We start from the raw sequence: 15,275 nt of genomic DNA on the forward strand, positions 1-15,275 counted from the left end.
CCTTCACAATGGGGCACTGTGCTGCCACAGGACGTGGCCAAGCCACTGCGAACCGGAACCTCTGAAATGGCAAGCCAAGAAGAATCTTTCCTTCTTAAAAGTCGATCATCTCAGGGATGTAAAGGTACCGGCAGAGGGTCATTGCTGTGACTATGCCTGATGATGTGGTTCAGAGGCCTTTGGAACTGGCTTGCAGGAGGAATCTGGAAAAGTTTGAAGAAGCAAGCCAGACCAAACCCACTACAAGCAGAGCTCAACGGGTGATTCCCGTGGTGGCTCGGAAGAGCAGAAGCTGATAGGAACACAGGTGGTAAAGATTCAGATGGAGGTGAAGGCTCCTGGGAATCCGTCTAGAGGCCATCCCTGTTACATTCTGGCAAAGAACTTCTCCACATTTTGTTCATGCCCTGAGGTTTTATGGGAGGTTGAGTTTAAAGGTGACAAAGTAACTCATCTGGAGGAGACAATTACAAAGCAGCACTAAATTCAGGTAGCAGCATGGGTATTGCTGGCTGCTTTTACAGATTTACAGGGAGAATTGGAAACAAAAAGCAGAGTGGAAAGATTTGAACAACTTGCAGTTTGGCTAGAAGAGGAGCTCATTTAAAGTTGCAGCCAAGGAGGGTAAAGCTGCTAAGTATATTAGCACTTTTAAAAAGAAACCAAGTACTCTGCCTGGGGACAACAGGAAAGATGCCTTGAGGGATAGGAGGAATCACCAAGACCCCACCCACTGCAGGCTCAAGACTTCTGTTTGAGAAGAGTCTGGGGCACCCTACTGCACTGTGCTGTTGAGGGCAGTGTCTCCCCAGGATTCAATCACCTGTGTTCAGTCACCTAGGTTCTTGGAGGCCACTGCAACTGTGGTTCCATCGGGCCCAGGAATAACTCTGGCCAGCAGCAGCAGACCCTGGCTTCGTCCGCGCAATCTGGTGGTGTAGGTGCGCAGAATCCAAGAGTTACAGGGTCACGAAAGCTGCCGTGGAGATTTCAGAGGCAAGCCTGGAATGACAGGAAGGGTGTGGCAGGGTCAGAGTCCCCGCGAACAGCCCCTGACAGGATGATGCATGGAGCTGTGAGGGTAAAGCCAAAGCAGCAGTGGAGACCCCAGGAAATTAGAGGCTGCAGGAATGTGGAATGCCTGCTGAGGGAAGGGGCAGTGAGAAGAGACACCCCAGAAGAGAGGCCACACGGGCTGCAGCATGAGCCCTACACAGGGGTAGGGCTGCCCAAGTCCTTGGGAGCTCACCCCCGACTTGCATACCCTCTAGACGGTGGACGTGGAGCTACAAGATTTAATGACTGCCCGGCTGAACTTCAGTCTTGCTTTGATCCAATCCTTCCTTTCTACGCTCCATCCTTCCATTCTGAAATAAGAATGTCTGCCCTGTGCCATAGCATCTTGAAGTACACAACCTGTTCTTTTGATATTTCAGGGGCTCACAGCTTAGCGCTGGCCTTGAGGCTTGGAGGAGACTTTGGACTTACACTTTTGAGCAAGGCTGGGACTGCTACGACTCTGGGGACTCTTGGATATGGTTAAATGCATTTTGCATTACAAAATAGACATAAGCTGCTGGGGGCCAGGGGCGGAATATTATGGTTTGGGTCTTAAATTCCCTAAAGGCCACATGTTGAAGGCTTGGTTGTCACCTGTGGTGCTGTTGGGAGGTGACAGGACTGGAAGCAGTGGGACTTAGTAGAAAACAATTAGGTTACTGGGTGTGCCCTTAAACAAAATATTGGGACCCCAGTCCCTTTCTCTCTCTTTTGCTACCTGGGCACATGAGGTGAGCAGCCTCCTCTGCTATGGGCTCTGTACCATGATGTTCTGTCTCACTACAGGCCCAGAGGCTACAGGGCCAAGCGACCAAGGACTGAAACCTCTGAAACCACGAGCCAAAATAAGTATCTCCTCCTTTTAGGTTGATTCTCTCAGATATTTTCTAACAGGATGATAATCTAACTAACATATGCCATATACTCAAATCATTAAAATAACAGTCAGCAATGCAAAATGAATGTGGCAGGTGTTCACAGCTATGACACGGGGTTTCTATTTGTGCTGTTGGTGTTAGGATTTTGTTTTGTTTTGTTTTTGCTTTTTATGTTTTTCCTGCTTCAATTCAAAGTCCTCCTGACTCCTGACCCCAGCATGCAGTGGCTGAATGGACCGAGTGTGCAGAGGTGGACTCTGGTCCCGCTCCGCGCCTCCCAAGTCGAATGCCTCTGGCAAGGAGCTTCACCTATCAGCTCAGTGTACTCCTGCACCCTCACACAGAATTCAAAAGAACGGGGTCCCCACTCTTACAAACTGTAGTGCCACAAAAGTCCATGACAGCATTACAACAACAACAAAAGCACCGTCCCTTCCCACTTTATGCAACATGGATCTAGAGAAGGCAGAGCTTCACATCTTCATCCAGGCCACGTGCCATTCGTTGGTCCGTAAATGCAACTCACTATCCTGTAACTACAGAAGGCGGGGATAAAAGGACCTTAAAGTCATCTGGCCACACCCCGAATCCTGGCCAATAGTCTAAGTCATCTAAGATGCTCAGAGGCTAAACATGTACTCATTCTGTCAAATATAACATGCGTGTGTCAAAGACTGACTTAACTCACTAATGAAGGAACCAGCAAGCCAGCAAAGCTGGTTCAAGGGTAACACAGGAAATACATATATAGTCACCAGAGAAAAGAAAGCTGTGATCATCTCACAAAGTTTGATATAATACTGGTTAAATGTGCTGCAGAACAATGAAACCTTAACCTTTGGGGGCTCTCTTTTCTACTAAACAGAAATAACTGAGCATTGGAGAATATTAGCACCTCTTCCATACAGAAATCACTTGTAATTTATTACCTGTAACTAATAAAAATTTACTTGTAACTTATCAATTCTCTATAAATTAACACTCAACTTTATCAAGTCTGGACTCGATCAAATACTTACTGTTTTAGTCAGCCTTTTGCACTGCTGTGACTAAAAGACCCGACCAGAACAAAAGTAGAGGAAGAAAAGTTTATTTAGGCGCTCATGGTTTCAGAGGTTTCTGTCCAGAGGAGACTGGCTCCATTCCTCGGGGCTTGAGGTGAGGCAAGACATCATGGCAGAGGAGTGTGGCAGAGGGAAGCAGCTCATATGATGATCAGAAAGCAGAGAGAAGTCTCCACTCTCCAGACAAACACACACCCCAAAGCCATGCCCCCACTGCCCACCTCCTCCAGCCACAGGGCACCTGCCTTCAGTTACCACTCAATTAATCCCATCAGGTGATTAATTCACTGATTGGTTTAGGCTCTCACAACCTAAACCAACTGTTTCTCTCTGAACTCTCTTGCATTTTCTCACACGTGGGTCTTTGGGGGAGATGCCTCACATCCAAACCATAAGTTATTGTGTCTCCTGTGGGCTTGCCCGATATGCTCCTCATGATATTGCCTTTTTCTGACTTTTGGATATCTTTTCTAAAATATCTACAAAAGAGCTAACTACAGGCTGGGGCTGGGGCTCAGTGGTAGAGTGGTTGCCTAGTACGTGTGAGGAACTGGGTTTGATCATCAGCCCGACATTAAAAATGAACAAGTAAGATAAAGTTAACAAAAAAAAAAAAAGAGCTAACTGCAGCCCGCTTGCTGGGAGCTAAGGAGCTCCCCCTACCGGCTGTTCTGCCTGTGCCGCTCGCACCCTCTTCACTTATAAAAACCCTCCAAATGAACCCTTCTAAAGAACTGCTTAGTCTTCTTGGGCAGGTCACCTGGAAATCAGGAGCTGGTATTTCCAGAACTCGCAGTCCTGGGTGGCTCTCTGAATGGACCAGGGCTGTCACCCTGGATCTCCTAAAGTTGGACACCGCTGAGTCTGGCTCACAGGCTTCCTCCGCCCCTGGAGGCCCGGCCAATCTGAGGCAGCCCCACGTCAACTGCAATCTTCTGGTCTTCACATCCCTCTCCTGCCACCCCTTCTTTCCAACGTGACAGTACGTGGAAGTAACAAACCAACCCCCTTCAGAAGCGCAAGTAAACCCACCCTCACTATGTGGCAGAACCATATGAAATGAAAGAGGAAATCTGATAAATCAAAGAAGGTCTCACGGTTTCCGCAGAAGCTGCTGAGGGGAGGGACTGGAATGAGCGAGCAAGCCAGTAAGTAACTGGCATTGAAAAGAAGAGTGGACCCCAAAGGCTCACCTGTGGATTGTCTCTCAAGACACCCAGGAAGGAAGGGGATTTCTGGGGACTATCCCAGCGGGGGCCACTGAAGTAGAGACCCAATGAAAGAATGCTGTGGTATCCCAAGTATCAACCGGCAAGGCAGGGTGGAGGCTGTGTGTGCTGTGTTGCGCAGGCTGGATCCAGTGATCCTCCCTCCTCAGCCTCAGACGTTCCAGGCAAGCTATTTTTGCCTTGGAGGTAGGAGACTAAGAAGAGGTCCAGGTATGTACACCCGACTGGACCACACAGTCTGGAAGCACCGAGGCTGTCCTGGAGGAGAGCAGGGCCTGGAGCCCATGGCCCACCCTGACCACACCCCTTCCCCATCCACAGCCCCCAAAGAAAGACCTTCACTAAGAACATATTCTGACGTGTCAGGACAACAGTGTAGAAATCCTCTGACTACATGCCTGCGTGTGTAGTCTGAGAAGTTCTGCACTAGGTGAGCGGGTTCTGGTTCCCCAGAGCTGGTTCTCCCTCCTCACCTTCCACGTTCACTCCTGACAGCCAGGCCTGCTCTCTTCCTTATTTTCTCCCAGCATGCACAGCTAGTGTTTTCTTGGTCCAGAGCAGCACTGCTTCTTGGCCTCCCACCTTGCGCTCCACCTCTGAGTCTCACCGGCCAGTCTGTGTTCCTTCTTACAGAAAGCCAGCACCCACCTTCTGCCATGTGTCTAAATGACCAGGGACGAGGACAAACTGATGCAGCCCTTCGCGTGGACTGCGGCCACCCCACGGGGGTCTCAGCGGCTGGCTGCGTGCGGAGCTGTGGTGGCTTTTCCACGAGAGGCTCCTGGTTTCTTCCTGCACCTCCTTCTCAGGCCGCTCAACCCCTCCCTGTACCCTAAAGCCAAAATGAACAAAGGAGAGAAGAAGGAGGGATCTGAGCTCCAACCGCAGGGGCCTTGATGCTGGGCGAACCCAGTAAGGACACCAGGGCATACACTTCGAAGGGCTTCATCCATTCCGGAGACGGGAACGTGGCCTAGAAAAACGTCAGTCCCATCTCACTGAGACCAGAGAGAGGAACACAGTCCCTCTCTGGAGTTACAGCGTGCAGCATTGGGAACAGCTAAGTATCAACGTCTACCTCAAGGGCTTTCTAGACACCAGTGGCCCTGCAAAGTGGGTCCTGTACCAGCAGCAGCAGCAATAGCAGCAGCATCACTGGGGACCGGCTGATTCTCAGAGCCCTGCAGACTTGGTGGGTCACAGGCCCTGGCAAGGTGGCTCCAGCAGCCTATCCACAGGCTTCTAGGGCAGTCAAGTGAGTTGAGGTCTAGGAACCACGGGCTGCCCCATACCAGTGACTAGCAGCCACGACTATTCTGCCCCCGGGAGACACTTGGCGAAATCTGGAGACAGTTCTGGCTGTCACAATGGGAGGTGTGGGGGCCAGGGATGTTGCCACGAATCCTACTACAGACAGGGCCGCCCTCCGCAGCAGAGTGCCCTGCCCAGACGGCAGCAGTGCTGAGGCTGAAACCGCTCCTGCCTGGCAGGAGGGCAGCAGCACCAGCAGAGGTGGCTGGTCAGCTCCACACCTCGTTCTCAAGCCACCACTCTCCTCTGCACCCTGGAGCAAATACTGAACCAAAGAAAGGAAAGGAGGATAGAGGAGCTGAGCCTCCGGGCACCTGGACAGGCACCAGGCCGCCAGTGCTGGTCTTGCCTCGGCCAGTGTCTTTCATAAACTCATCCATCAAGCGGTGGGTGCTCCCCACGGGGAGTCAGCTGCCAGCCTCAACCCTGGCTCCCCAGGAAGCCAGGCCTGGCCTCGAGGCAAGTCATTCCCACTGCCACAACAACTCCTGTACCCAAGCACGTCACACAGACACCACCACTTTGCATGAGAGCCATGGTATGGTTAAAGATTAGAGACTAGGCCAGGTTCAGTGGCACACATGTGTGATCCCAGCAGCTAGGGAGGCTGGGGCAGGAGGATCCCAAGTTCAAGGCTAACCTGAGCAACTTAGCAAGATCCTGTCTCTAAATATATTTTTAAAGGGAGGGGGAGTGCTGGGATGTGGCTAAGAGGTTAAATGCCCCTGGGTTCAATCCCTGGTGCCAAAAAAATCCCAAAAAACAAAAAACAAGGTGACTTCCCATGTCTGGTAATGGTGGACTAGGTTTGTTAGATCAACTCTTCTGGTGAAAAATAACCAAATAATGAGTAAGTAAGAAGCCCTTGTAGCAGCTTCTGACGGCTGTCATACAGGAAGAAAAGAGCAGTCCAAAAAAGGAGACCAACAGGGCCTGGAAAGGCCCTGAGGGCAGATGTGGATTCTGGAAAACACAAACCCTCATGCTGCAGGCCCCTCAAGGTGAGCCCCTGCCCACAGGTGCCCCACGCAGGAGTACGCCACACACCCCCAGTGGGGAACTCCCACCACACTACCTTCCCTGTAAATAAAGACCAGCGTTTGCTGAGCATGTGTTACGCCCCCGGTGTTGCACTACATACATCACATTATCAATCAATTTAATCCTGGGGAGTGACACATAGTTAGGTCCTGTGTTCTTCCTTCGGTTTTACAACTAAGAACCGAGGTGCAGAGAAGTGAAGAAACTTGTCCAAGAGTGCACGGCTGAAAAGTGGCAGAGGGATCGTAGTGACTTCAGTCCCAGGGTCTGTACTTTTAATCACGACAGAGTAAGTTAAAACCAAAGGGTGCAAAAGTGTTTATAGATATGATTTCAAGTAGAAAAAAGCTATCCATCAACAAAGGACTGATCAAATACAGTACATACCACAGAATCCCAAGCAGCCATTATAAATGTAGGCCTTCATGAACCATACAGACCTCACCACTGTGGAGTAAAACACCACAGAGGACAATAAATAAACTATGACTGGCACAATGAACACCTCCACAGATCAAATGAAAAGCAAGTTCTAGAAAAGCATATACAGCATCTCACTTATGCACCACAATAAACCACACACGGCAAAGCTAACAGTTGTAAGCACAGACCTCACAGAGGTGGCACTGTGGCCAACGCCGGGCACATTCACTTCACTGTTCTGAAGGTCAGTTTCTTCTGAGCGAAACAGGGTGACATTGTGCATCCCACATTGCTTTCTGGTGAGACTCAAGTAACACAAGTGCATATAAAGTAGCTCACCTCAGAGGTGGCATGGCACAGCTAATAAAAACAGCTGCCCATTAGAAGTATGCTTTTATGTGAATGTTCATGTTCACTAGAGAAAGAGGTCTAGAAGCACGTTGGTTATCAAAATGTCAACAGTGGCTTATCTCCAAGAGATGTCAGGTGATTTGTTCTTTATTTTTTGTATTTTTATGTGTTGCTGAATTGTACTACAAACAAGCATTCTTTTACATAAGCAGTGGCTTTCTAATAGAAAAATACACGAATACGTGTGTGCATCTTCTCCCAGCAAGCAGATCAGAACACACTCCTCTGTCCCAAGAGCACTGAAGTCAGGTGATGGGCAGTCTCAAATCAGAGATCCAGGAGAAGCAGGAGAAGGGAGTGGAGGAGGGGGAGACCCTAACCTGGGACGCTGCCAGGAGCATCATGCCATGTTTTAATAAGTGAAGGCGCAAATACATTGAGAACCAACACAGCATAGCGGCACTGAGCTCTGGAGCCAGTAACAGCTGGACTTGAGCATCAGCTCCGTCATGTCTCACTGCTAATCTTGACCATTTACTTTGAACCCCCTGATCTTTAGTTTCCTGATATAAGATGGATAATGACAATTCATAAAACTATTATGTAATTAAATGAGAAGGTTAACATAAAAGTAGTTCATTAGCGGAGGTTCAATAAAAGCTAGTTCTCCCCTCACACACACACCAGTCCAAGGTTTGTCAATGACAAAGTGTGACACTGGACAAGTTGTCTTTCTGAGTCCCAGTTTTCCCATCTATAAAATGAGAATGTTAACCCCTTGAATACTCTGATAACTATGCAAAACCTTTCTGAATATTGTAAGGTAGTATATACAACAGGGAAGATTCACTATGATTATTGTGGGGTTTTTAATCAGCTTATTTTACAGTCTCTCTAATAAACTATACTCAAGTAGCCTTTAAAAACTAATGAAGATGGGATTTTATTAATTAGTAATAATTTGCTTAAATTTACGAGCTTTCCCAGAATAGCCTGATCCTCGTATATTTGGAAACGAAACCTGTCTTCATTTGATTGGCATCATCTGCTTCCCAAGAAACCCTGGTTTAGGTCAGCCCACGGCTCTGACTTCCCAGCACAGAACAAGCCAATTGGCATGGTGCTGCACAGCCACGTGTTCAGTTTTGTTCTCCCAAGGATAAAGAGGGGATCCTCCCTTCTTTCCACTCTTTAAGAGAAAGGGTTAACTTTCAGCCACCAGCTAAAATCCTTACATAACTGTCACGCCCATGGAACACCTTCATAGTAACTAACATTTATAGCATCCCATGACCAAAGAATCATCTCTAAAAATAGGCAAGGCAGAGAGGGCCACCTCCGAGAGGCTGAGTGACTTGATCTCAGTCAAGCCTTGTGTTTCCACCCATGCTTGAAAACGGAAAGTCGCACCTGTCTGCAGTCCTTTTCAGGGAGGGTCAAGTAAGGGAGGAAAATCAAAGTCACACCTTCCGCCCTACTTGGTCAAGAGCAGGGTAGGCTCAGAGCTGACACCAGAGATGAGAATTCTGACTTACTCACCTCAGGTTACTGCTCCCAAATGCACACAGCCAAGAAAAGGGATGTTTCTGCTTGCTGCCTCACGACTGAGTTCTGTCCAGCTCCCTGTGCAAATCAGTCCTGCGCTGGAGAGAGCCACAGAACGGCAAACGACCAGACCAGACAGCGCTTAGGCATTCAGTGGCATCCCCTCCTTTCACCATGGATGGTGACAAGGCCCAGAGGAGGGAAATGACTCTCCGGCTGTGGCAGTGAGGGCAAATGGAGCCAGGGCTACGCCCAGCTCCGGAACTTGGCCCCTGCCCCCAAACGCTGCCTTCAACCCTATTTCCACTGACCACGAGCTCACCACCTCCTCCCTCACTCTCCTGTCCTAATTCTCTTTGCTCCCAGAGTCAAGGTAATTCATCCGGGTCAATGGACACTGAGCACACAGCACGTGCTCTCCTGACCCTGGCTACACAGAAGATGAGGACGAGCTGCCGAGGGACTGACGCGCACGGAAGGCGATCATGCTGCCCTTGGGCAAGAACAACTGAAGCAAGGACTGAACTGCCATGACAAAATGTCTCCATTATCCTCCCAGCCTCCTAGCCTCCTCAGAGCCAGAAAATCTCAGGGAAAGGCCAGGTGTCCACATCAGTCACAGCAGACACACTGAAGGAGTCACACTTCCGCAGTTTCGTTTGGAAGAGATTTTAAAAAAATGAATGTGAGCTGGTGCGGTGGTACACACCTATAATGCCAGCAGCCCAGGACGCTGAGGCAGGAGGATCCCAAGTTCAAAGCCAGCCTCAGCAACAGCAAGGTGCTCAGCAACTCAGTGAGACCCTGTCTCTAAATAAAACACAAAATAGGGCTGGGGACATGGCTCAGTGGTCGAGTGCCCCTGAGTTCAATCCCACTAACCCCCAAGAAAATGTAATAAGAAAGGTATGAAATGTCCAGGAGGTTTAGTTTGCATATTAAACAGAATCTACAACTCCTGCCTGAGCTGTGACATTTTGAGCAGTCCACAACAGACTCTCAAGCTCGGGCTCGGTGGGGTTCATACGTCCAGCCAAATGGGTGACTTCATCCCTCTGTGCCTCAGGATCCTCCGCCATAAAAAGGAAAAAAAGTAATACCATCTACTTCTGGGGGTTATTTCAGTAATTAATTGTGATAATGTATGTTCAGTGGTTAGAACAGTGCCTGGCATGTCAAAAATACTCACTGAATGAGTTATTATTTGAGAAATAAAATTCAGGTCTTCTTATGAAGCTGCACTTTTTAAAAATATTTTTTTAGTTGTAGATGGACACAATACCTTTATTTTATTTATTTTTATGTGGTGCTGAGGATCAGACCCAGTGCCTCACATGTGCTAGGCAAGTGCTCTACCACTGAGCCCTGAAGCTGCACTTTTGAGCTCAGAGTTTAATCACTTTTTCACAAACTACAGAAAGAGATTAAATTATCCCCCAGAGAAAGCTTACTTCACCAGGGAGAGCACTGCAGAGTTTATGGTCAGTAAATAGAAAGCCCCAGACTTTCCCTTCCCACAGAAACCAGTTAACAACAGATGGACCAATTATTATTAGAGAATTTTAGAAACCAGTGAAAAAGGTCTATGTGCCCTGGAACACCAAGGAGAACTTCCTCACAGTCTGGCAAAATAATTCATGACATTTTGCTGGCAAGGTCTCTGGCCTAGCACAGCCTGGGGCTATGGGGACATTACTGCCAAATCTGTTTTTCCTTGGGGAGGAAGAGTAGAACATTCATTTAAAGCCTTTGCTTTTGAGGAGGGAGGAGGATGCTGCCCAAGGGACTGCACCTAAAAACAGCCTCACCAGAATCTAAACTCTGACAGGCACTGGCGCCAGGTAGGGGGCCTCTGAGAACAAAGATACTGCCACTGCCCTAGTACCAGAGTGTGCAGTACCACAGAGAGACACTAGGGGGAACTCCAATAGGAACTTCTGCCACAGCATCAGAGGCAGCAGTTCTTCAGTCAGGCATGGGGGTAGGGGGTGGGAGACCCTGAGTATAAGCAGGAAGCTGTAACCAAGAGTATGCACAGAAGCCCAGAGAAGACCTATCCCCAGGAGAGGCTTGAGAGGTCTCCTAAGTCTCTAGCCAGGATGACTACTAAAGGTCTCTCCCTGCACAAACCCAGATTACACAGACTGGGGAAAGTGGTCATTTTTCAAAAGCCAAATCTCGATAAAAAATAATAATATATACAAAGGAACAGGGAAACATAATCCAATCGAAGAAACAAATTAAATGTTCAGAAATAGAATCAACAGAACCAAAGATATATAAATTACCAAAGTAAGTCCTACCCAGGCAGTAAATACTTCAAATGTGAGTGAATCAAATTCCGAAATTAAAAGATATGGCTGAATGGATTAAAAAAAAATTAGCATCCAGCTACCTGCTGTCTACAAGAGACTCATTTTAGATCTAAGGACACAATTAGGCTGAAAGTGAAGTGACAGGAACCTAAAGAAGAACAGGGGTGGCCATATTACATCAGACAAAACTCTGTCCTAAGGGACAAAGAAGGGCATTATATAATGAAACGGGGATAAATTCATCAGGAATATACAACAAATATAAACGTAAGTGACCTAACATTAGAGTTCCCAAATACATGAAGCAAACATTGACAGAACTGATCAGAGAAAGAGCAATTATAACAGAAGACTTCAATATCCCACATTTAGTTATACACAGAACAACCAGAAAATAAGTCTAATGATCTTCAAGAGGGCACCAAAATATTTAATGACTGACCTTTCAACAAATGGTGTTAGGAAAACTGATAATCACATGTAAAACAATGAAGTTGAACCCTTACCTTACACCATAATAAAAAATGAACTCACAATAGATTAAAGATCAAACACAAGATCTAAAAATATAAAACACCTAGAAGAAAACATAGGGGGAAACCTTCAGGACACTGGACTTAGCAACATCTTAGATATGACATCAAAAGCAAAAAACAGACCAAAGAGATTACATCAAATTTTAAAATTTCTGCAAACAAAAGAAATAATCAACAAATTGAAAAAGATAACTTACAAAATGGGAGGAAATATTTGCAAATAATCTGTCTGGTAAGTGTTTAATATCCAGGATATATCAGGAACTCCCCCAATTCAACAACAACAAAACAGAAGCAACCATAAAAAAAAATGAATAAATGGGCAAAGAACTTGAACAAACAATTCTCCAAAGAACATAAACAACTGGCCTACAAGATACGAGGAGTGTTTGGCATCACTAATCATAAGAAAAACACCAATCAAAACCACAATGAGATCCCATCTCACATCCACAGGAGGAAAAGAGCAGAGAAGGACAAGTGTTGACACACAGGCAGGGACACTGGGAACGACTGTGGCCTGGTGGGCTGTACAGTAGCAGTGGTGAGGAAGCCGTGTGGAGGCTGCTCGAGAATCTTTAAATAGAGTCACCATCCCATCGAGCAGTCCCACGTCTGCGCACATATTCAAAGAAGGCAAAGCCGGATCTGGAAGAGATATTTGCAAACCCACATTCACTGCAGCATTATTTACAATACCTATGGGTGGAAGCACCCCAAATGTCCCCTGATGGATGAATGGGGAGATACATGTGGGATATACATTTAGTATAATGTTACGCAGCCTTAAAGAAGTGGCCACATGCTAATACATGGTTGGACCTCAAGGACATTACGCTAAATAAAATAAATCGGTTACAAAAAGGACAAATAATATAAGACTCCACTCATACAACGTGTCTAAAGTGATCAAAAAAGAAACAAAGTAGAAAGGTAGCTGCTAGGGCTGCTGGGGGTGAGAGGTCATTAATATTTAGTGGTTTTCATCATTTTGCAAGATGAAAGAGTTGTAGAGATCTGTTGCCCAAAAATATGCATATACTTAACACTTTTGAACTCGACACTAAAAAATGGTTAAGGCAGCCAATTAGAAGTTACAGTTTTTACAATAAAAATTAAAATTTTAAAAAAAGAGAAAGAAAATACTGGAACAATAATAGCCTCAAGTGTTTGCTGAGCTTTGCTAATATCCTAGTACATGACAGAGATGTTCCTCTGGCAGTTAAAACATTTGTTTCTGTGAAAGTTCTATTGATTCAACACACATATAGTTATCACTTATTTTCCTAAGCACATAAGTAACCCCCACTGGTAAAGAGAAGCAGGGAGAAACAGGGTATCTTCTTACCTGTATTTTCCTGATTTTTTTTTTTCCAGGACTGGCGATGGAACCCAGGGTCTTGAGCATGCTAAACAAGTACTCTGCCATTGAGCTCCACCCCAGCCCTTTCTTATTTTGAGATAGGGTACCCCTAAGCTGCCTGGGCTGGCCTCCAACGTGCAGTCCCCTGCCTCAGCCTGTGGAGTAGCTGGGACTGCAGGTGTACCCAGTGCCTGGCATTTTCCTAGTCCCCTGCAGCTCCCTTAGACTACACCACCATTCACCAACATTCAAGACTTGATCCACCATAGGGAGCAGATTTGCTTTAAAAGGCTTGGTATGAGTAAAGTCATTAGGAACAGAGGCAAAACAGAATAGAATAAAATGAGAGACCAAGTTTATATTGTAGCAAGTTAAAAATGAACAAGTAGATGGTCAAATGATTGTCAATGGAGGTGAAATAACTGAAATAATTCAAAGGGAGAAAGGACAGTCCTTTCAAAAAATGGTGCTGAAATAATTGAAAATACATTGCAAAAAAAAAAAAAAAAAAAGCATTTAGACCTTGACCTCACATTGTACACAAGAATTCACTCAAAATGGATCACAGACTAAGTGAAAGAATTAACACTAGAAACCTTTCAGAAGAAAACATAAGAGAAAAACTTCCTCATCTCAGGTATACAAAGCACAATCTAAGTGGGACTTGATCAAGACTTTAAAAAGTACACTCTTCAAGAAACCACCAAGAAAATAGAAGGGCAAGTGATCCTCTAAGAAAGAATATTAGAAATTATATATTGAGAGAGGATTTCTATCCAGAATATGAAGGGAAACCTCAAAACTCCACACTAAGAAAACCACCATTATATAGACAGAGAGTAACCTAAGTGCCCAGCAATGAAGATGAGTTGAGAAATGGAGATACGTCTAGTCAAGGAAGTACTACACAGTCATTTAAAATCAAACTCTTGTACAAGAACTAGGATGAGCTGGTGGGTGAATGGATAGAGGCAACAAGGCTAACAGGACAAAATGGCAGTGGGCATATGATTCACTGATTTTGAATGTGAATATTCTTATAATAAAATATAAAAGGTTACAAAGAGGAATGCATTTTCCGTGATACACCCTTTTCAAAAAACATGTGTCCACAGGAAAAGGACACAGAGCAGAGTTAGTGAGTGCCTCTGGATAGCGTGAGGATGGTACTTTCTCTCTCATTCTTGCTCTTCCTAGGTTCTTGGGATAGTTCTTCCTCTCTGGGTAGTTGTGACTCCTTAGCATATATGTAAAATGTTGTGTGCACTGGCCTCTTGTCCTTTCCAGATTAATCTCTTGACTTTGTGTATGATATTCCTCCTGGTTGTAGTGCCAGCGGTGATCGACAGTCACACGGCTGGTGGCTGCCATATAGGACAGTGTAGGAAATGGAATTTTTCCATCATTGTTGAAGGTTCTGTTGTATTGTGCCGGTCTAGAGTAATACTTGGCTTGGTAGGCACTAGTAAATGTTTGTTGAATGATGAGTGCACTCACAGCTATTATCTATGACAGGCATCCACCCGGCTTCTGTGTCTGTGCTCCAGGGGTAAAGTACACTGAATTACCAAGCCAGCCTGAGCTCTCTCTTCCTTCATATACTTGGCTGGCATCTGCTTCTCTGAAGTTTCTACTGATTGATTCAAGTTGTACATAATCCAGAACAGCACCTCCAAATCAGAACGTAGCAGTCTTTCCTCCAAGTCTGCTCCGCCCAGGCTTGAGCACTGCACATTGGAGCCTCGCCAGGCTTTAGTTTGTCAAGTCCAGATGTGGTGGGACCAGGGCACACTGCAGGGCTGTCACCTCTCTGGTGCCTGCATTTCAACTTGTGCAGCCCCACTCGTCACAAATTCGGCATCCAGCACAAAGGTCAGCAGTTCGCGCACTACCTGGCCAAAGCCCATTCCCTGATGGTATGCCGGTAAACTGCAGGCTCTCCCGGCTTCTTGGAGGCCCCTGAGGGGTGATCTAGTGAACTCATCATTCTCCGTTGGACTGCTTCCTGCCTCACTGCTGTGAAGGTACGTCTTTTCTCCCCTTACATCATGAAAATAATGGCTCACTGTGGAAAAGTTACAGATGGATAAGCAAGAATGAGAAAGTACCATCCTCACGCTATCCAGAGGCTCTTCCTCCAAGAACTCAGATTGGAGGATT

General features: G+C 46.3%; 1 protein-coding gene across 2 annotated transcripts in view; it reads right to left on the minus strand.

Moving 5' to 3' along the window:
- EVL (Enah/Vasp-like) overlaps positions 1-15,275 on the minus strand; it is a 141,601-nt gene that overhangs the window by 109,981 nt on the left and 16,345 nt on the right. The window contains exon 1 of one of the 2 annotated variants that reach the window (XM_079129516.1): positions 8,896-9,396. The exons of the other annotated variant lie outside the window; for it this stretch is intronic. The gene's annotated coding sequence lies outside the window, so the exon portion shown is untranslated. Of the gene's footprint in view, positions 1-8,895; positions 9,397-15,275 lie in introns of those variants that run through there. 2 annotated transcript variants of the gene reach the window in all.

Source organism: Sciurus vulgaris (assembly GCF_902686455.1).
Source record: "Sciurus vulgaris genome assembly, chromosome: 2".
NCBI classification, from domain to species: Eukaryota; Metazoa; Chordata; class Mammalia; order Rodentia; family Sciuridae; genus Sciurus; species Sciurus vulgaris.